The following is a 24,154-nucleotide window of genomic DNA, read 5'->3' as shown; positions in this document are numbered from 1 at the left end:
TCAATAAATACCATAATGAATGAGTCCAAATAGGGCTGAAATACACTGTTCATCAAATGCATGAACGTTACTGGGGCATTAGTCAGCCCAAAAGACATCACCAAGAACTCATAATGGCCATATCGGGTTCTAATAGCTGTTTTGAGAATATCTGAATCCCGAATCTTCAGCTGGTGATAACCGGACCTCAAATCAATCTTGGAGAACACCCTCGCTCCCTGAAGCTGGTCGAATAAATCATCAATGCGAGGCAAAGGATACTTATTCTTGACTGTGACCTTGTTCAACTGCCTGTAATCAATACACATTCTCATGGAACCATCCTTCTTCTTCACAAATAGAACCGGTGCACCCCAAGGTGACACACTAGGCCGAATGAACCCTTTATCAAGGAGTTCCTGATGTTGTTCTTTCAATTCCTTCAACTCCGCCGGTGCCATACGATACGGTGAAATAGAAATGGGCTGAGTGCCCAGCACCAAATCAATACCAAAGTCAATATCCCTGTCAAGCGGCATGCCCGGTAGGTCTGCAGGAAACACATTCGGAAAATCATGTACCACCGGAACAGAATCAATGACAGGAGTATCTGTACTAATATCCCTCACAAAAGCCAAATAAGATAGGCAACCCTTCTCAACCATGCGCTGAGCCTTCAAATATGAAATCACTCTACTTGGTACATAATCTACAGAACCGCTCCACTTAACCCTCATAATTCCTGGCATAGCCAACATCACCGTCTTAGCGTGAAAATCTAGAACAGCATGACATGGAGATAACCAATCCATACCCAATATCACATCAAAGTCAACCATACTGAGCAACAATAGATCTATTCGGGTCTCCAGACCCCCAATAGTCACCACATATGACCGATATACACGGTCCACAATAATAGTATAGCCCACAGGAGTAGATACATGTACAGATGAAACTAAGGACTCACGGGGCATATCCAAAAAATGGGCGAAATACGAGGAAACATATGAATACGTGAAACCAGGGTCAAATAATACTGAGGCATCTCTGTGGAAAACTAAGATAATACATGTAATCACAGCATCTGAAGCAATAGCATCTGGTCTTGCAGGGAGAGCCTAGAAACGGGCCTAACCACCCCCTAATTTGCCTCCCTCTCTAGGGCGACCCCTAGCTGACTGACCTCCACCCCGAGCTGACTGGGCGGATGGTGAGGTAACTGGTGCTGTAGTCGGAGGCTGACTCCTCTGCTGAAATAGACCTCTATGACGACGAGGACACTGCCTCCACATGTGCCCCAGCTCCCCACACTCAAAACAACTCCCTGGTGCTGGCGGCGGAAACTGAAGGGAACCCCTAGCACCGGGATGACTAGTAGAAGAACCTGGCATGGAAGAGCCCTGAACAGGTGGAGCACGGGACAAACTCTGAACTGTAAGGGCACTAAGTGATGAGTGGCCCTGATGAGAACTGTGAGAACCATGGCCAGATGATGCACCCCGATGAAATGGCCGAGCTGACTGAGCCTGTCTGAAATGACGACCTCTACTATGCTAGAACTGACCCCCAAAAGGAGCACCGCTGAATTCACCCTGACCACAAGGCCTCTTGGCCTCCCTCTCAACCCTCTCCTAACCGCGAACCATTTCAATCTACCGAGCAATGTCGACAACCTCATCAAAGGTAGCACCTGAAACCCACTCCCTAGTCATGAGCAATTGTAGGTGATAAGTGAGGCCATCAATAAACCTCATGATCCTCTCTCTGTCCGTGGGAACCAACCAGATAGCATGATGGGCCAACTCGGAGAACCGCATCTCATACTGCGTCATAGACATATCACCCTGGCGGAGCCGCTCAAACTGTATACGCAGCTCCTCTCTGCGGTATCGAGGCACGAACTTCTCCAAAAAGACCACGAAGAACTGCTGCCAAGTAAGGGGTTCTGCGCCAACAGGACTGCGCCTCTCGTAAGTCTCCCACCATCTGAGTGCAGCCCCAGAAAACTGAAAGGTAGTGAATGAGACCCCACAAGTCTCCAAAATACCAGCAGTACGGAGTATCCTCTGACATCTGTCCAAAAAGTCCTGAGCATCCTCTCTCTCTGTGCCACTGAAAGGTGGTGGCTGAAGTCTCCCAAACCTTTCCAACCTACGCTGATCATCCTCAGGCATGGCAGGAACCACATAATCCTGAGCAACAGCAACCGGTTAGGCTGGTGGTGCCTCCGGTGTCTGAAGTCCCTGAATAACCTACTCGGGTGTGCGAGCGACGGGAGTCTGAGTGCCTCCCCTGGCCTGAGAAGTGGTTGCGGCCGTCGAAATAGAGACCGCCTGAGCAAGGCCAGTACACGCTGTCAGAATCTGAGCTAGGGCCTCCTGAAGGCCTAGAATCACTGTAGGCACAGGTGGTGCCTGAGCTGGTGCATCAACAACTGGAACTTGATCCTGATCTGGGACAACCGGTGGATCTGTAGGTACTGCCCTAACTGTTGTACGGGCTGCACCTCTGCCCCTACCACGTCCTCTACCGCAGCCTCGGCGTCTCGCGGCCCTGGCTGGTGGTACTGGTGGCTGGCCCTCCTGACCGTTAGTAGTCCTCACCTTCTGTGAGAGAATGAAATAACAAATGTTTAGTTACTAGAATCAACAAATTCGCACGACAAGAATTCAAAAATGTGGAGTTTCCTAAAGGTTCTGCAGCCTCCTAAATATAAGTACAGATGTCTCTGTACCGATCCGCAAGACTCTACTAAACTCGCTCATGACTTGTGAGACCTATGTAACCTAGGCTCTGATACCAATCTGTCACGACCCAAAACTAACCCATGTCGTGATGGCGCCTATCGTGGAACTAGGCAAGCCAACTCATTTCGAAAACAAACCAATATTTTCATTTTAAAGATAATTTCAAGGTTATTTAACATAAAACCTCCATTTAAAGAGTTCAAATTAAAGAAAAATAGAAGTGCGGGAAAGAAAAGCCCGACATTGGAGTGTCACTAGTCATGAGCATATACTATAATCTGTCTAACAATATCAAGGCTAACTCAGCCCGGAGAATAGCTAAATACAACTAGAAGAAGATTAGAGGGACAAGAGCAAGGACTGCGATCGCCAAACAGCTACCTTTCTATCTCCAAGAAAATCTGCAACCAGAACACTCAATTACCGCTACCATGTCCAGCTACACCTGAATCTGCACACAAGGTGCAGGGAGTAACGTGAGTACGCCAACTCAGTAAGTAACAACAATAAATAAAGACTGAGCAGTAGTGACGAGCAATAAAGCATATAACGTTCATATCAGGAAATCTTAGTAAAATACCACATGTTTTTTAAAAATCAGGATATGAATCAAATTATCTAGTTTAAACCCAGTTCCAGTAAAAATCATTTAAAGACATTTTTCCAACAGTTTTTCAAACAAAGGTTCAATGCAAAGGTGAGCAAAAATGATGAAATCATAAATAGACCCTCGGGCAAAACATCACTCATATACAGCCCATCGGGCAAACCTCACAATCACTCTTGCCACTCAGGCATACCTCACAATCACTCATGCCTCCCAGTCACTCAGCACTCGGCACTCGGCACTCGCACTCAGTAGGTACATGCGCTCACTGGGGGTGTGTACAGACTCCGGAGGGGCTCCTTCAGCCCAAGCGCTATAATCTGCACGGACAACTCACGTGCCAAAATAATAAAAGTTGCAGGCGGGCAGCCCCGATCCACACTCATCAGGCCCTCGGCCTCACTCAATCATAAATATGCTGCAGGCGGGCAGCCCTAATCCACACTCATCCTCACAAATTAGGCCCTCGGCCTCACTCAGTCATAAACCTCTCAAGCCACTCAGGCATTTCAGTAAAATAAGGCATTCGGCCCAAAACATCAATATGCATCAAAATAGAGTCATAAAATAGAGTTATGCGATAAACAAGTATAAACATGACTGAGTATATATTTTCAATCGAAAACAATGAGAGGATGGTAAGAAAGAGTCCCTAAGGGTCCAAACAGCATTGGCGCAAGGCCCAAACAGGGCATTCAGCCCAATTTACCGAAATTCTTTCTAAAACATATAAGTATCATATGGTTTCAACAAAGTATGCAACTTTACAGTTGCTACGGAATGGACCAATTCACAAATCCCCAACAGTGCACACCCACATGTCCATCACCTAGCATGTGCGTCACTACAAATAGTAGAATGATACAAAATCCGGGGTTTCATACCCTCAGGACTAGATTTACAATCGTTACTTACCTCAAACCGGTCAAATCTCTACCCCGCAATGCTCTTGCCTCTGGACTCGGCCTACAATTGCTTAGAATCTATTCACAATCAGTACAATACCATCAATATGCGCTAATGGAATGAATTCCACAAGAAAAACTACAAAATTAGACCAAAACCCGAAATTGGCTCAAATCCGGCCCCCAGGCCTACGTCTCGAAATCCGAAAAATTTTACAAAACTAGAAAGATCATTCCCTCACGAGTCTAACCATACCAAATTCATCAAAATCCGACATCGTTTGGTCTTTCAAATCCTTAAATTACTCTCCAAAACTTTCAAGCCCTAACCCCTCATTTTCACTAATTACCATAATTAAAACAACGAGAAATCACCATATATACAAGTATTAGAGATCAAGTAACTTACCTCAACGAATTCCCCTTGATTCCCTCTTCAAATCCCTCCCAAAAGCTCCAAAATCCGAGTTGAAATTGTGAAGAATGACCAAAATTTGCGAAGGGTTCTATTTATGGTTTCTGCCCAGGTTTTTCGCACCTGCGTCCATTTTCTCGCACCCGCGCGACCGAACCTGCGGTCCAAGAAGCCGCACCTGCGCAACTCACTTAATCACCCAGCTTCCGCACCTGCGGACTCGCATCTGCGGTCCCAGGTGCGCATCTGCGAAACCAACCTAAACTCCTCATCTCCGCATCTGCGCTCAAGGCCTCGCACCTGCAGGCTCGCAAATACGGCCAATTCTTCGCACCTGCGTACCCAGCCTTAGCCCAGCGTCTCCCACACCTGCGCACTCCCCACGCGCACCAGCGGCCTCACACCTACGACCATGTCTTCCGCAGGTACGGAAATAGCAGAAGCAGCAGCTCCAGCTACAATTTCCAACTTCAAAAAATCCGTTAACCACCCAGAATCACCCCGAGGCCCTCGGGACCTCAACCAAAAATACTAACAAGTCATATATCAACATACCAACTTAGTCGAACCTTCGAATCACTCAAAACAACATCCAAATACCAAATTACCCTAGGATTCAAGCTTAAAAACTTCTAAATTTTCAAGTTCGGCAACCGATGCCGAAACCAACCAAACCAGGTCCGAATAACCTCAAATTTTGCACACACGTCACAAATGACACTACGAACCTACTCCAACTTCTAGAATTCCATTCTGACCCCGATATCAACTTTTCCACCGCCGACTGAAATCATCAAATTTCCAATTTCGCAATTCAAGCCTAATTCTATCACGGACCTCCAAATCACATTCCGGACGCTCTCCTACGTCCAAAATCACCTAACGGAGCTAACGGAACCATCAGAATTCAAATCCGAGATCGTTTACACATAGGTCAACATCCGGTTGACCTTTCCAACTTAAGTTTCTACTTAAGAGACTAAGTGTCTTAATTCACTCTGAAACCACTCCGGTCCCGAACCAACTAACCCGATATAACATAATACAGCTGAATAACACAAAAGAAGTAGAAATGGGGAAAACGGGGCTATAACTCTCAAAATGACCGGCCGGGTCGTTACAAGCATATATAGTAGGGTGAGTTGGTATCTACAATAATTCACAAGTTAAAACTAGAATTAAAGTAACAACCACAAGATGATAATCCGAATTAACAAAAATTTAATTAATAAACGTTAATAATCATGTCAACCACAACTCTAGAACTAGAATGATTAGCCACTCATGTTCGTAGCAACAATTTTCCCAGTATTTTGCATAAACAAATTACAAAGAAAAGATAAATGAATGAAGAACTCGATGATTTTCTCCTCCAAAAGTTGTTCCACATGATGTTCTTGCCTCCGGTCGCAAAAGCTCCTCTACAAATGGTGTTTAATGACTATTTATATGTGTAGGAAAAAAGCCTAGACGAAATAACCAAGTCCAAAATTAAAAAGGAGACAAAATAGGCTTTAAAACACAAAACACCTTCGCTACAGGCCTCGCGGCGTGAGGCCAAACGCGAGCTTCATCTCGCTGTAGCCCGTGCGACGCAAGCTCTGTCGCGCGCTTTAATCCTCTCCTCGCCTGCTCTAACGCGAGCAAAGAAGCTTGTTACGCCTGCTGCTGCTTCGATTCAATTTTGTTGCCTAACATTTCCAATTCACGTTTTTGTTTCTTTTTCAATTGTTCTTTTTGTCTTCTTTTGATTTGTCTCTTTTGTCTTCCTTTGTAATGTTAAACTTTAATCCTTATATATCCACTAATTAAATAATCATAACTCCATTCTTGTAGTGTATAAAATACACATAAAATCTCTACTTTGCTCCCAATTTCGTCTTCAACGTACCTACACATAAAATAAACTCAATTAAGCACAAATATAGTATAGTTTAGCATTAAAGCCCCAAAATGTAAAGTAAATAATATACTAAAAATATGGAATTATAGCCAAACATCACTACCCCACACTTAAACATTGTTCGTCCTCGAGCAATCAAACTACACTTCATATAGACACGGCCTTTTTAAACAATTCTCCTAACTCATCACACCAAGAATCTTTAAAATAGACTAAGCACAAGGGTGTAACATCTTCACCTCAAGATTTGATTCACAAGTACCATGCTTTATTCACCACTCACTCACTTACTCTAACATAGAGGTCAATGACATTATTACCTTTCCTTCATGAATCAAGTGCCCTCACACAACAAAAGAGAGTAGTTCTACAAACATTAAAATTTAAGAACAATTAGGAACTCAAGATAGGAAGAATTCACTCACTCTCAGAAATAACATTCATATGCCACAAAAGATGCACAATCGGCTTGCCCGTAGTGTACTACTCTACTAATCAAGTCCATTTAGTCAAGGATCAAGTATGACTTTAATTGGTTGTAATGTAGGTTGTGGGTTGGGTAGGATACATTTGGATATAAGAGTGACTACACCTCCCTAAGCACTTTAATACATATACTTTAACATCCAAACCCCATACTTATGTCAAACCAAACTCCACCATCACATCAATGTATATTACTCCATACTTCTTTTAAGCACAATTACATCAAGAGTCACCACTATCAAGGAATATTTTTCATAACAATACAACTATATTTTTTTTTTCTTTTTCAATTCACGTGGTTCTTACTTTTTCAAAACAGTGCACCTTTCTTCTTATTTCATTAGTTCCACAAAAAAGCCACAGCAACCACCCCCCACTTTAACTTTTGCAAAGTTCATTACAATTCAAGTGCTCATGAGAGGTTAAAAGGTTCAAATAGATGATTAATTCGAATAAATGGGTAAGGCTTGTAATGTCGTTGCCAAAGAAATAGGATTAAGGCTCAAAGGGGTTAACTACGATACATAACAATTAGGCGGGTAAACTATATATATATCTGGCTCAACAAAGAAACGCCTATATCACTTTCAAGACTGAACAAAACTACTATTTCGCTTTGCAAACACACGTGGCAAGTTCTAGACATCAAATACAATAAACAGAATAACACACAAACCTCACACACACATGGCACATAACTCACTCAGGATTGGACTCATCAAGACACTCTATTCAAAGCAGTTAAGCAAATTTAAGATCATACAATTTAAGATACTTATAAAAGAGTCAAAAACTGAGCCTAAGCGTGACAACCAAAGTACTCACTATTCTCAAGGCATAACAAAGTCAAGAGATATCGCTTCAAATTCAATTCATCTCACAATGGCTCCTACTCCTAAAAAAATAAAACTAACTACACCCGGTTCAAAAAACAACCTTGAAAAAGAAGCGCGGCACAAAGAAAAACCAAGGGGGAATTACTACACTACATACAAAGAAAATCTTTTTTCTCCTTTTTCCTTAGACTTAAATCCCTCAAGAAAACTGTCTAGGAGATCCATCATCGGGAAAAGTCCAATTTTTCTACTTTTGTTTTCAATTTTTTTCATAGCTACTAAAATACTAAAACACTACACAACCACGAAAACAAAAATAAGAAGTTAACATTTTTCTAACATCCTACTGCTAATTATCTAGAGAATTCTCCCACCCCACACTTAAAAGAGTGCAGTGTCCTCAATGCACAAATAAAGCAAAACAATAATGAGGGTGGACAAGAAACTCCCTGAAAGGCCAAAGGCCGAAGCAATAGCGGCTCACGGGGTACTCATACTTCCCCCAAGCATGGTCCTTTGTGTGGGCACCCCACACTTAGTTCTCACCATCTAACTCGCTTTTGCACACTTCCAATGGCTTTGCCTCCTATGCTTATAATCCTGCAAAAAAAAAAATACTATAGCAATAATAAGATAAAAAATAAAATAAAAGAAAACAGTAAAGATGGGTTACCTCCCAACAAGCGCCTGATTTAATGTCGCGGCACGACACAGAATCTCATCTAATCATTGGCAAGCAACACCTTCTACTTCTGACGATCAAAGTCACCTCCATAATAGTGCTTTACTCTTTGTCCGTTCGCTAAGAACGTTCTCTCGCCACCTAAGACGCGCAACTCAATTGCACCATGTGGAGTGACTCTCACTACCTCAAACGGGCCCGACCATCTTCATTTGAGCTTCCTCGAAAATAGTCTTAACCTCGAATTGAATAAAAGAACCAATTGGCCTGGCTCGAACTCCCGATGGTGGATATGCTTATCGCGCCAGCGCTTGGTTTTTTCTTTATATAACTTGGCATTCTCATACGCATGCAAGCAAAACTCATCAAGCTCGTTCAATTGCATTACCCACTTTCTACCCACTAATTCTGTATCAAAGTTAAGCTTCTTTATCGCCCTACTTGCACTAACCGTCGTCTCCAGGAACTACCTTATCTCTCTATTTGAGACTTCAACTTGCTGTGATGACCCAAAAGGTCATCTTTATATTTAATAAGTAATTCTATGTTTTAAGACCTCGAAAAGCACTATTTATCATTCCTCGTCTTGCATGCGCAGTCCGTATAATTTTTCGAAAAGTTTTTGTGTGAAAAATGGATTAAAATGTGAAATAGAGCCTTAAAACTCAACTAAGTTGACTTTGGTCAACATTTTGAGCAAACAAACCCAGATCGGTGTTTTGACAGTTTCGATAGGTCCGTATTGTGATTTGGTACTTGAGCGTATGCCCGAAATTTAATTTGGAGGTCCCTAGCTCAAGTTATGACCATTTAAAGGCTAAAGATTTCCATGTTTGACTACGGAGTTGACTTTTTGATATCGGAGCTGGAATCCGTTTTCGGAAATTGAAATAGCTCTGTTATATCATTTATGACTTGTGTGCCAAATTTGAAGTCATTCTGGATTCATTTAACATGTTTCGGCACGACATTTGCAAATTGAAATGTTTAAAACTCAAAGTTCGAATCGAGAAGTGAATTGTAATTTTAGCGTTGTTTGATGTGATTTGAGGTCTCGGCTAAGTTCATATGATGTTCTAAAGCTTGTTGGTATAATTGGTTGAGGTCCCGGAGGGCTCGGGTGGATTCCGGATGGTTAACGGATCAAAATTTGGACTTAAGGAAAAATCTAAAATTTTGGCCTTCTAGTGTAATCGCACATGCGGTCAATTTTCTGCATAAGCGGAAACCGCACCTACAGTCAATTTTCCGCAGAAGCGAAAATGCTGGACAGAACACATAAAATCGTGTTTTAGACATATTTACTCATTTTTTAAGTTTTGAGTCTCGAATTTTGGCGATTCCAAAGCGATTTTTCATGACTTTGAATTGGGTAAGTGTTCTATAACCAAAAGTGATTATCTTTCATAAATCCATGTCTATATTCATCATTTATTTTGGATTTATAGATGGAAGAAATTAGAATTTTTGAACAACTTTCAAAAAATAAAATTTATGATTTGAAGGTCCATTTGACATCGGAATTGGATAATTTTTATATAGTTGGACTCGTATCGGAATGGGTGTTCGGATTTCATAAGTTTTTCCAAGATTCGAGATGTGGGCCCGACGGTCAACTTTTAAAATGAATTTCAGATTTTATCCGAAAAATTAGTAAATTCATATGGAATTAATTCCTATGATTCGTATTGAGTATATCGAATTGTTTGTGAATAGATTTGAAACTTTTGGAGACAAATTTAAAAGGAAAAGTCGTGGTCGAGTAATTTATTGAAATTGCAAAGCGAGGTAAGTGTCGTAGTTAACCTTGACTTGAGGGAATAGAACCCCTGAATTATCTGACTATGTAAATTTCATGTGCAACGATGTATAGGTAAGGTAACGAGTGCCTATACTTTGTCAATTTAATTGGTTGCTTAATTATTTAAACATCTTAAATTATTTTAAGAGACGAATTAATTGTTATAATAATTGTTTCTCTACTATTCTTTGTCAAATATTAATTCTTGAATTCTTACAATAATTGTTACATGTTTATTTTATTTATGTGTTTTAATTGCTACTTGACATTTAGCATATTAAATATTAAACTGTCTATGTTCTCCTTGATTTCCATAATAAATTGTTATTTATCATTATTTGTTTCATAATTAAATCATAATTATTGTATGCTTGTTGTCTTATAATTTCATATTAATTATTGCATTTATTGGGGAAATTTCTTTTATAAGAATTGGTAAATCAATATATTGGAGGAGCGGGTTGCACGCCGCAACAGAATTGATTAAAATGAACATATTGGGGGATCGGGTTGCACGCCACAACAGACTTATTAAAAGTCCATATTGGAGGATCGAGTTGCACACCGCACCAGACTTATTAAAAGTCCATATTGGGGGGATCGGGTTGCACGCCGCAACAGACTTATTAAAAGTTCATATTGGGAGATCGGGTTGCACGCCGCAACAGACTTGTTTAAAAGTCCATATTGGGGGATCGGGTTGCTCGCCGCAACAAACTTATTAAAAAGTCCATATTGGGGGATCGGATTGTACGCCGCAACAGACTTATTTAAAAGTCTATATTGGGGGATCGGATTGCACGCCGCAACAGACTTATTAAAAAGTCCATATTGGGGGATCGGATTGCACGCCGAAACAGACTTATTTAAAAGTCTATATATATACTTGATTAAAATAAATATATTGGAGGGTTGAAAATGAATATATTGTGGAAACGGGTTGCACGCTGCAACGGAAATTGGTTAAAATAATAATTGGTTATGACTGCCGAATTGGCTTCCACTGTTAAAAATGAGTTACCTAATTTATTTCTATTATTGTTGTTATTACTATTATTGCGTACAGGTTATTATAAGTGACTTGCCTTAGCCTCGTCACTACTTCGTCGAGGTTAGGCTCGACACTTACCAGTACATAGGGTCGGTTGTACTGATACTACACTCTGCACTTCTTGTGCAGATTTCGGAGTTGGTCCCAGCGGCGTACCATAGACTTGCTCGGATTTCAGCTATCCATAGGAGACTTAAGGTATAACTGCACAGCGTCTGCAGTTCTGAAGTCCCCATCTACTTTACTTTAGCTGTGTGTTTATTTTCAAACAGTTTTATTTTATTCAGACCTTTGTTTGTATTATTCTAGAAGCTCGTGCACTTGTAACACCAATTCTGGGATGGTATTTAGACACCGTTATTTTTATGGATTATTCACTATATTTGGGACTTTTCTTCCGCATTTGGTTCTTTGTTATTAATAAATTTAAAAATTATTTTAAAATGGATAATATTATTCTAACATTGGCTTGCCTAGCAAGTGAAATGTTAGGCGCCATCACGGTCCGAAGGTGAGAATTTCGGGTCGTGACACTTGCCCACTAGTTTGAGGATGGTAAGCGGTTGCAACCTTATGTTTGACCCCATATGGTTCTAAGACATTGTCCAAGAGCTTGTTACAGAAATGGGTGTCCCCATCACTAATCATCACTCTCGGAGTGCCGAACCTTGTAAAGATATGCTTTTTCACAAAGTTGACCACAACCTTGGCATCATTGGTAGGAAGAGCAATGGCCTCCACCCACTTCGACATATAGTCAACGGCCACCAAAATATGCTTACACCCACTGGACAAGGGAAACGGACCCATAAAATCAATTCCCCTCACATCAAAAATTTCAACCTCCATAATACCGTGCAATGGCATCTCATGCCTTTGGCACCTATCACACCTCCTCATGAACTCATGGGCGTCTTTAAACACCCTAGGATAATAAAAACCCGATTGCAACACCTTAGCTGCCGTTTTGTCACCCGCATAATGACCACCATAAGGCGATGCATGATAGTCATGTAAGATAGCATTTATTTCAGATTCGGGCACACATCTTCTCATTAAATGATCGGTACAAGATTTGAACAGAAATGGATCATCCCACACATATGACCTCACATCCCGCAAGAACTTCTTTTTAGCATAAGGTTCAAGATCAGGCGACATCTCTCTACTTGCCAGATAGTTCACAAAATCTGCATACCATGGCACCTCCCCAGCAGTAATGGCCAACAATTGCTCATCCGGAAATATTTTCTTGATGACATCTCCCTCAGCTACATGATTTTGAGTTTCTAACCTGGATAAGTGATCAGCCACTTGATTCTCTGTTCCTTTACGGTCTTGGATCTCCAAATCAAATTCCTGCAAGAGTAAAACCCAACGAATTAGCCTTAGTTTAGCATCTTTCTTTTCGAACAAATACCTAATGGCTGCATAGTCTGTGTAGACGATGACTTTGGTGCCAACCAAATAGGCCCAAAATTTAACGAATGCCCACACTACAGCAAACAACTCCTTTTTGTCACAGTATAATTTATTTGAGCAGGAGTAACAGTCTTGCTTGCGTAGTAAATGGAATGAAACATTTTGCTCCTCCTCTGGCCCAATACGGCCCCAATTGCACCATCACTAGTATCACACATTAGTTCAAATGGCTCTTTCCGGTCAGGAGCCACTATGGTTGATGCACTCACTAACTTCTTTTTTAGCTCCTCGAATGCTTTCAGACAAGCATCGTCAAACTTGAACGGCACATCCTTCTCTAACAACCTGCACAAAAGAGAAGAATTTTTTGAGAAATCCTTTATAAATCAGCGATAAAAACCTGCATGTCCCTGGAAACTCCTAACTCCTTTCACTGAAATCGGTGGTGGAAACTTTTCAATTGCTTCCACCTTAGCTTTGTCAACTTCCATTCCATCTTTGGACACTTTGTTCCCCAACACTATACCTTCACGTACCATAAAATGGGACTTTTTCCAATTCAGTACCAGATTAGTCTCCTCACACCTGGCAAGCACTTTAGCAAGATTGGTCAAGCATTCATCAAAAGAAGGACCAAACACAAAAAAATCATCCATAAAATCCTCCACAAACCGTTCCACCATATCGGTGAAAATAACCATCATACACCTTTGAAAAGTCGCAAGTGCATTACACAACCCGAATGGCATTCTCTTAAATGCATAAGTACCATAAGGGCATGTAAAAGTGGTCTTTTCTTGATCTTCCGGGGCAATAGAAATCTGATTATACCCCGAATAGCCATCAAGGAAACAATAGTATTCCTGTCCGGCTAACCTGTCAAGCATTTGATCAATGAAGGGGAGGGGGAAGTGATCTTTTCGTGTAGCATTATTCAACATCCTATAACCTATGCATATTCTCCAACCAGTCACAGTCCTAGTTGGGATTAATTCATTTTGTTCATTCACTATAACAAGCATACCTCCATTTTTAGGTACACATTGAACAGGGCTTACCCACTTACTATCGGAGATGGAAAATACTATACCTATGTCGAGCCACTTAATCACTTCTTTTCTTACCACCTCTTCCATGATTGGATTTTGGCGGCGTTGATGTTCCACGCTAGGCTTGTGTCCCTCCTCCATGTGTATTTTGTGCATGCAAAATGTAGGTCTAATACCCTTTATGTCAGACATTGTCCAACCAATGGCATGCTTGTGCTCCCTCAGCACCCTTAAGAGCTTTTCTTCCTGCAATTTAGACAAATGAGAAGAAATAATCACAGGTAAAGTGTTAGAACTACCCAAATATGCATAATGAAGATGAGATGGTAAGGGTTTAAGTTCTAGTTTTGGATCCTCCTCAACTGACAGAGATAATTTACGAACTTTGTAATGTGCACATGACAAATAACATTCTAACAAAACTCTCCATGAAGAAACAAAACTTCTTGTTGTGAAACCTTGGGCTACAATGTATATGGAAATAAATAAAAGTAATTATAGGAAACATCAAACATTGTTATGAGGGAATTGTACAAATGCCAATCTTGTTCTGAAGGAAACAAAATCTTTCTTCAAGCAAAGATTTTGTAACAATATCTGCTTAATGATTTTCACTATTCACAAATTCTAGCACAATATATTCTTTAGCAATATGATCATGTATAAAATGATGCTTGATCTCAATATGCTTAGCCCTAGAATGATGCACAAAGTTTTTGATAAACAAATTTCACTAGTATTGTCACACATAATAGGAACAGAATTAAGACATAAATCATAATCTAACAGTTAATGCATGATCTAAAGTACTAGTGTGTAGCAGTTCCCTACTGCCAAATATTCAGCCTCTGTGGTGGATAAGGCCACACAACTTTATTTCTTGTTGTGCCAGGATATAAGGGATTTTCCGAGTAATTGGCACGTTCCACTTGTGCTTTTTCTATCAAGTTTATATCCTGCAACATTTGCATCTGAAAAGCCTTGGAGATTGAAATTTTCCAAACTTTCATACCATAACCATAGTTGACTGTCCCTATTAAATATCTGATAATACGTTTAACAACAGTCAACTGAGACTCTTTAGGAGCTGACTGATATCTAGCACATTTGCAAACACTAAACATAATATCTTGTCGACTAGCTGTAAGATAGAGTAGTGAGCCAATCATACCTCAATACATTATTTTATCAATACTCTTACCGTTTTTGTCTTTATCCAAAGTAGTCGATGGACTCGTAGGTGTTCCTATGACCAATATAATCAAGCTTTCTTGTTAGGTATCCATTATTGCAGCTCCTTTGTTTGATAATAGAATTTTATATTTTCTATTCTTTCAGCTTTGTTCAGTAGAGAATCCATTATTCGTCGTTTAATGCTTCTTCATGTCTGTCTAATTTGACTAGCATGGATGTGTCGTTATCATGTTTATTGCTATCCATCTACTGAAAGTTCTCTATCCTTATTCGTAAATTTCTTAGAAATGTATTAGTGTAAAGAAATCGCGTATGTTAAGATTTCTCTATAATTAATATTCTGAATTTCATAAAATCGAAAGTAGTAATGAATAAGGAATATACCAAGAGTTCTACCAAGACAGTTACAACCAAAGGGAACAAGATAACCAAAAATTAATTTCTCTTCCTTCCCATAGATCAGATAGAATTTCATTCAAGATAAGATCCAAAAAAAATATTAAGGCGCTTATAAGCCAATGATAGAAATTTATACAAAAATCATGCTTTCAATTCTACATTCAATTCAGGCACCAAACTAAATATATGAGAAATTGTGTATGACGCAAAAAGATGTCGAACAAATACTATGACTCACATCTATGGTCAAATGCATAATTTTCTTATTTAGGAATATAATCTAGGCAAAAGATCAATAGAAAAATACACATGTATGTTCTAAACTTTTGAGTCATAGGAATGGCCAAGTATCTCCACATTTGCATAAGTTATTTGCCTTAAGGTTAAACAACCTTCTTGAATTTGAAAGAAGTATTGATACTCCTACCAAGAGAATGAATATCAAAAGTAAATCTCCGTTTTTTTTTAAAAAAAAAATTAAGCACATGACGACATAAAAAAATGTATGTATGCTTGTTTATCCTATTGTTAATACAAATGGCATGGTTCATGCAAGACATACATTCGTGCTATTTAAAATATCTAAGTCAAGGATAAAAATAACACCAAATAGAATTATAGAATAATGCAGCTAGTTGACTCAAGCAATATATACTTATCATATTGCACTTAAGATGACTAGATACACATCACTTTATAATTCATCAAAAGAAACTTGGATAAACTTTAATGATACCAGTCACTCAAGTTTCACCAGCACGTGTAAGGGTTCCTTCATCCTTTATAGAGTATGTGTAAATTTGAAGCATCTTTAAGCATGTTCATGGACCAGCCATTATGCAAATATCATTTATTTCTTTTTATGGCTGGACTCAGAAAACCTGCAAAACAAATTAATTTGTTTTTAGTACACAAATCTTTTTGGGTCTTTAGGGTTAGTAGCTTGTGTAATTGGAGATACATATATCTGTTTAACTCTCCAAACATATTTTGATCTGCCATAATTTTTTCCATAATTGCATGTAAATACTTTATGTCCAAAATTACCACAGTAGTGGCATGTAGTATGAGAAGAAGAGTGTTTACCTGCAGCTGCCTTATTAATTGACTTGGAACTTCCCTCAGTTAACTTGTTTAAGGTAGGATGTTTACCAGTAGATCCCTTTTCAGTCGACTGATAGCTGTTAAGCCAAGGAGACGACTTTGATCGATCAAAGTAGTGGTTGGGAAATTTGTGCAAGCTGCTTATCTGTTTGCGAAGCTCAGAATTTTCTTCTTGAAGTAAGTTGTTCTCCAACTGATATTCTTCAAGCTGAATATCCCAGTCTTTCTTTTCAGTTATCAACTTGTTATATTCTTCAAGTTGGATCTCCCATTTCTTTTTCTCTTTCCTCAACTTATTATATTCCTTAAGTACATTCTCAAGGTCGTTGACAACCAATTCAATATTTTCCTGCAATTCATCACATTTATCGCAATATCGGTTAAGTCACCTCCTTTAAGAAGCTTCTCGGCCTCTTCTTTTTATACTTGACATGCTAGCAATTCCACCACCGCGAGACATCTCCCACCATGTCCTTCCTCATCGTTCGCTGCCCAATAGCTGCCTCAAATCAAAATCCATCTCTGTAGTACTTGAACTGATAAATTTCCACCAACTTTAAGCCTCCTCGAAGATCATCTTTCTCGAGCCATCAGCATTAAAAACACCGATTCAATTCAGAAATCGATACACACCGCCATTTCAAACAACTGCTCCTCAGGCACCATTTCACAACACCCTGCCCCGAAGGCAAATCAAGAAAACCCTAACACCGGCTAGCCTTAATGTGTTCAATAAGGACGACGAGACCACATCACAATTGAGAATTTCACCATGCCCGCAAATTTCAAGTCTTGTTACTCCATCAACCCAAGCCTGAACATCTATAGACCGATTGCCTTTCCTTTGCTAGAATTAAATGCCGAACCTGTAAACCATAAACTGAGAAATCCTCCTTTTGAGTCATTCACTGTCGCTATTCATAAATAAGTATCCTACCATCACACCAACACTGTGCGATAACAACGCATGGACATCATAATAATTTGCGCATAGCCTCGAAAACATAGGAAATACAGATACTGAGCTGAAACAACAGAACATCCTTCCGCAAGACGACGATAATAGCCTGCCCTAATACGCAGGGAAAAACATCATGCACCACATATGTAGTACCACTACACCCAATTGACAACAAGCGTCCCACGTCATGTAAGATTGAGTAAGAAGGAAATAAAGGCACACGCCTCAAAGGAATCAAATCGCACAATGAGGAATCAAGAAAGGAAGTGCTCCTAACACCGTTGTAGCCTCTCAAAGATAAGTCCAGATGTCTCTGTACAGATTCTCAAGACTCTACCAGACTTGCTCATGACTCGTGAGACCCAAGTAAACCTAGAGCTCTGATACCAAGCTATCATGACCCAAATTCCACTATAGGTCATGATGGCGCCTAACATCGCCGTCAGACAAACTAACAGTGATTGATCAATTTAATTATTCATTTATTACTTTCGAAATAATAATTTGCAGTTTGTAAGAGAAATGATAAGAGGTGATAATATATAGAACTGTAAGCATCAACTAGTATATCCCAAAACCCGGTTTTACAAGTGCATGAGCATTTACTAAGGAGTACAATAATAATATAATATTTGTCTATAATGTAAATGAGACATGATAAAATAAATAGTAAGATGAAGACTATGTGGACTACGATGTGTAACCTGGAATGCAGCTCACGTAAAGTCTCCTCAACAACTGTGCATACGCGCCAAGATGATCACCAAATGAACCTGTCAAATCCTTCACATTTAGTGCAAAAGTGCAGCATGAGACGTAAGTCAACGCGTACCGAGTAAGTATCTAGCCTAACCCGGAGAAGTAGTGATGAGGGGTCAACATTAACACTTACTGGTGGTCCAATAAATCAATATGGTAAATCATAAACATATAAGAAGTACAACAATAGTAGTGAGGTAAATCTGCAACTAACACAATCTACTAATAATTTCTTTAAACGATAGCAATCTCTCATCTCGTATTCTATTTCAACACCTCAGAAAATATCCAGTGCCAATATCAAATGAATAAGATATACCATATAAAAATGCAAGACATTAGTGGAATGAAAAATATCGTGAATATTCGGACTACTAGTGATGTAACGTACGATTATTCCGAATTACGAGACACGAGCATACGATATAGTATATGAACACAAGGTGAGTATAACCTTTACTATTTCTCAAATTACTTGCCAAAAGGTCAAGGCAATAAGGCTCGGCCTAATATACATACATACATATATATACATATATATATATATATATATATATATATATATATGTATATATATATATGTATGTATATATATGTATATATATTCCCAAATCAAATTCAATTATAATTTAAATTAATTAAGCCAGTAGAATGAGTTAAAATATTTCAAATACTACATGGTAAAGTCCTAAGTCTACCCGGACTTAATCGTGCTTCAGCTACATACAGACTCTCGTCACCCCGTGCGTACGTAGCACCAACAACTAATACCACATAACAATCAGATCACCTAGGGGTAATTTCCCCTTCAGAAGGTTAGACAGGAGACTTACCTCGCTCCGAAGTTCCATAACTGGCTCCAACGCCACTCTAACACCTCAAACTGAATGCCTATCCATCCAAACTAGTCAAATAATCATAAAAATCAATAAAAGTATACTCCAACATCATAATTAATTTATTCATAACAATCCCAACCTCGCTCGAAAAATCAACCCTCAGGCCAACGCGCTCGGATTCCAAAAGATTTTGAAGATAAACTTTTTCCATAACACCACGAGCATAAATATACAATTTATTCCTAATTCCATGTTCAATTTCGTGGTAAACGTCCAAAATTATAAATTCTAGGTTTTCTTCAAAATCACACAATTTCCACCAAACCATGTATAATTCATATATTTAACTAACAATGTGAAGAAATCACTTACCTAATTATGGGTGACGAAGAAGCTACCACAAAATCGCCCCTAGCTCGGCTCCCATGGAAGAATTGAGATAAAATGAGCCAAACCTCGTTTTTGCAAACTTATACATTGCTCAGGCGACCTTCATCATGAACGCATCACTGCCCTCGCATTTGCGCAGCTCAACAAACTCAGGCTCAAGAATTCTTCTTCATGAACGCAGCAAGTCCTTCGCGTTCGAGAAGAACAATCGGCTTTAGCCCCCCAATTCCTCTACGCGAACCCGAGATAGGACCCGCGAACGCGAAGCTTTGCCAGCTTGCCCTTCGCGAACATGTCTGCCCAATCGGGAACACATATATCCAAAGGGCCCAGTCCAAAAATCCTTCTTCGCGAACACGTGAGACCATTCGTGTTCGCAAAGAACAACACCAACACTAGCAAACTAGCAGCAACAACTTAGCCAAACTTGGTCCGAAACCACCCGAAACACACCCGAGGCCCCCGGTACCCTGTCCAATCATACCAACCAGTCCCAAAACTTGAAAAAAATCCGCTCGAGGCCTCAAATCACACCAAACAATATCAAAACTATGAATCGACAATCAAAATTCTTCTTTAAACTTTCAAACTTCCAAACTTCGACGAACGCGTTCGAATCATATCAAAATATTCCGGAATGACGTCAAACATTGTGTGCATGTCACAAATCACAATACAAACCTATTCCAAGGCTTGGAATCCGAAATGGACATCGATAACATCAAAATGCACTTCAACCCAAACTTATAAAATTCTTAAGTCTTCAAAATGCCAACCTTCCATAATAAGAGTTTTGGCCTACCCGATACTCAACCCGAACATACGCCCAAGTCCGAAATAACCATACAAACCAATTGGAACTTTCAAATCCCGATTCCGAGGTCGTTTTAATCAAAAGTCAAACCTTAGTCAATTCTTCCAACTTAAAGCTTCCAAAATTGGAATTCTCTTTCCAAGTCAACTCCGAACTTCCCTAAATTCAATTCCGACCAAACGTACAAGTCATAATACCTGAAGTGAAACTATTCAAGGTGTCAAATTGCTAAACGACACACTAGAACTCAAAACGACCGGTTGAGTCGTTAAATTTGAATTTTGGGAGTATTGTCAATTTTAAAAGTTTGTTGAGCCCGTTGATGTGTCCATAGGAGGAGAAATTATTTTGGTCATAGTTAGATTTCGGCAATGAGGAAAATGCTGAATCTATTTGAATCAATTGCTAGATTAGAGGAATTTTTTTTTTTTTCATTTCTTAAAACTTTTATTTGAGCCTGGAATTAAGATATTTTCCAGTGGCAGAGAACGAGAAAGAGTCATGGTTCTGAACGAGAAAGAATGAATCACGAGAAATAATCAGCGAACGAGAATGAGAACGAGAAAGAACGAGCCTAAAGGTGTCATTTTTTAAGGTGTGATAGGACATGTTTGAAGGTGGGTGGCCTTAGAAGTAGCACTACTAGAAATTCGGAAAAAACCGACCAACTTTGGTCTGTTTTCATTGGCGCAAAAATACGGGAAACTATTATTGTGTCCCGCGAAATTTATGTTACAAGAAACCGACCAACTTTGGTCGGTTTTTCAATTAAAATAAATAAAAATTAATATTAAAAAAACGACCAAAATTGGTCGGTTAATTCGGCCGGTCATTTAAAAAAATCGACCAACTTTGGTCGGTAATTTTATTTTTTAATAAAACCGACCAACTTTGGTCGGTTATTTTCGTGCGAAAATACAATTAAAGAGTATAAATCAAATAAAAGACAGTCTTAAAACAAAATGTATCAATGGTCTAGTGGTAGAATAGTATCCTGCCACAGTACAGACCCCGATTCGATTCCCAGATGGTGAATCTTTTTATTACATAATTAAAATACCGACCAACTTTGGTCGTTTTTTTGCAATATTTTTTTTTTAATTTAATTGACCGACCAAAGTTGGTCGGTAATTTCCGACTAACTTTGGTCGGTAATTTCCGATCAACTTTGGTCGGTATGCCTTTCCGATCACAAAAATACTGTCCACACGTAAATGATCGCGTTTTGGTCAGTTTTTTGCCATTACCGACCAACGTTGGTCGGTTTTTTTGGTCGATTTTTATCGGATTTCTAGTAGTGTAGTGGTGTTTGAGGTTTTTATTCAGGTAAAAAATTAAAAGGGGTTTGGGTAAAATTTAAAGAATGGGAAACGGGTATGGGTTATTTTTAGGGGAAGTTACATGATATACCCATTTGAAAAACTCACTTTCATGATATACCTAAGTTTTGAAATTACGTGAAATATCCCAAAAATATTACACGCTATACCTCCATATATTCTAAAATATATCACAATATTCTACTTTGGAATACAATCCAAACCAACATTACCACAATATTCTAATTTGGCATACAATATTCTAACTAAACAGATCATAGTATTTTAATTTGGAATACAATATTCAAAATAAACACACCACAATATTCTAATATGAAAAATCCAAACCTAGCTTACCACATATTCTAATGAAGAGTACAATATCCAAACTAAACATACCATAATATTCTAATTTGAAATATAATATTCAAACCAAATATATCTCAATATTCTAATTTGGAATACACAATATAATATTTTAGAATATAGTAGGTATACATGGTAAAATAAATTTATAAAGCAGGTATATAGAGTAAAAAAAATATTTTAATTATATATGGTGTAAACTGATGTTGTCAATGGGCATACCGTGTAGATTATCCTTATTTTTAAGTGGTAGGCTCTTTAATTCAGAGTGTGCCACGTGTTATGCCTGTTAAAGTAAGGACAAATTTATAACTTTGATGGATGACAAGGATATAAATAGCCAAAAGTACAACATAGGATAAAATTGAACAATATTTGATAGTAGAGAAGTATATCTGATCCTTTTCCGTATAAAGATTCAAAAGCTGAAGTCTCTTTCAATATATTTTTTTGTTCAATATGTTTTTAAGTACAATGATAATATTGTATTATATATACTACGTAGTTTTAGTTTTGATTTAGCCAAATTTTTATGCCATGCATTTCACTATGACTCGCAACTTGTTGTTGCTTGCGCGCAGGGCAGACCCCTACTCCCATCCCGGGCCGCTAAGGGCTTTTGTTTTTGAAATAGACGACAATGTTTTACTCACACTTCGAATCCAAATTTTATTACAACTCGAAAGTTGTTGTCTGTATCTTTCAATATGTTTTTGAGTAAATTGAGGAGTGCATTAGAAACAGTAGCCTTAGATTAAATTTTAGTTAGACTCTCATTACTATCAAGCAACGTAATTTTTGAATAATAATGTCTTAAAGTGATGAGGGGTTTGGCTCGGATCCCTACCTAGGAATTCATTAAGAAGGGTGACATAAAATCAAACATGCTCAAAAGTAAAGTTGGGTATGGACCTGCACATATCCCTACCATCATAGCCACATATTTTTGTTAAGACTCAAAATTTGAAATCTCAGTCAATACACTGAGACGTGTATATATGTAATGACCCAACCAGTCATTTTGACTTTTAGAACCCCATTACCCCAAATAAAATTTTCCGTATGTACTTTTATAAATTTATGACCTGCGGGGATGATTGGTTCGGGTTTGGAAGTGTTCAGGTTAAAATCGGAACACTTGGTTCCTTAAGTTGGCCTTAAAATGCTAAGTTTGACTTCGGTTAATATTTTGAGAAAACGATCCCAGAATAGAATTTTGATAATTCCAACTGCTCCGTATAGTGATTTTAAGCTTAGGAGCGTGTTCGGAATTTTATTTGGAAGTCCGTAGTGAAATTAGACTTGAAATGGCTAAAATAGGAATTTAAGTTTGGAAGTTTGACCTAGGAGTTGACTATTTGATATCGGGGCCGGAATCCAGTTCTGAAAATTTTCATAGCTCCATTATGTCATTTACGACTTGTGTGCAAAATTTGAGGTCAATCAGACTTGATTTGATAGGTTTCGGCATCGAATGTAGAAGTTGAAAATTCTTAAGTTTCATTAAGCTGGAATTGGAGTGTGAATTGTGATTTTAGCATTGTTTGATGTGATTTGAGGTTTCAAATAAGTTCGTATGATATTTTAGGACTTGTTGGTGTATTTGGTTGAGCTCCCGAGGGCCTCGGGTGAGTTTCAGATGGTTAACAGATAAAAAATGGGACTTAAACAACTGCTGCAAAAAGCTGTTGCAAATTTTCTTCTACCCAGAAAATCGAGCCATGATCGAAGGCGGGATCGAGGGCCATGATCGAAGGTAGGCTTGAGGGCCATGATCTAAGGCCAAGGATCGAGGGCTATGACCGACGCTAGCGATCGAAGTCCCAGGATCGAGGACTATGACCGAGGCCAGGATCGAGGGCCATAAAGATCGAAGCCATGATCGATGCCCAGGATCGATAGCTGCCTCGGTAGTTTATAAAACTGGGGATTTCATCCCATTTGCCATTTTGACAAATTTGAGCTTGAGCAGAAGCGATTTTTGACAGAGTTTCAAGGAAAAATATTTGGGTAAGTGATTCTATCTCGGATTTTGTCAATATACACGAATATATTATTGTTTTCATCATTTAATTATTGTTTTGAGATGGAAATTTGGGAAAAGTTTAGAAATCTCATAAAAA

The sequence above is a fragment of the Nicotiana tomentosiformis genome, chromosome 6 (assembly GCF_000390325.3).
Source record: "Nicotiana tomentosiformis chromosome 6, ASM39032v3, whole genome shotgun sequence".
Taxonomy (NCBI): domain Eukaryota; kingdom Viridiplantae; phylum Streptophyta; class Magnoliopsida; order Solanales; family Solanaceae; genus Nicotiana; species Nicotiana tomentosiformis.
This window is presented reverse-complemented; position numbering follows the sequence as displayed.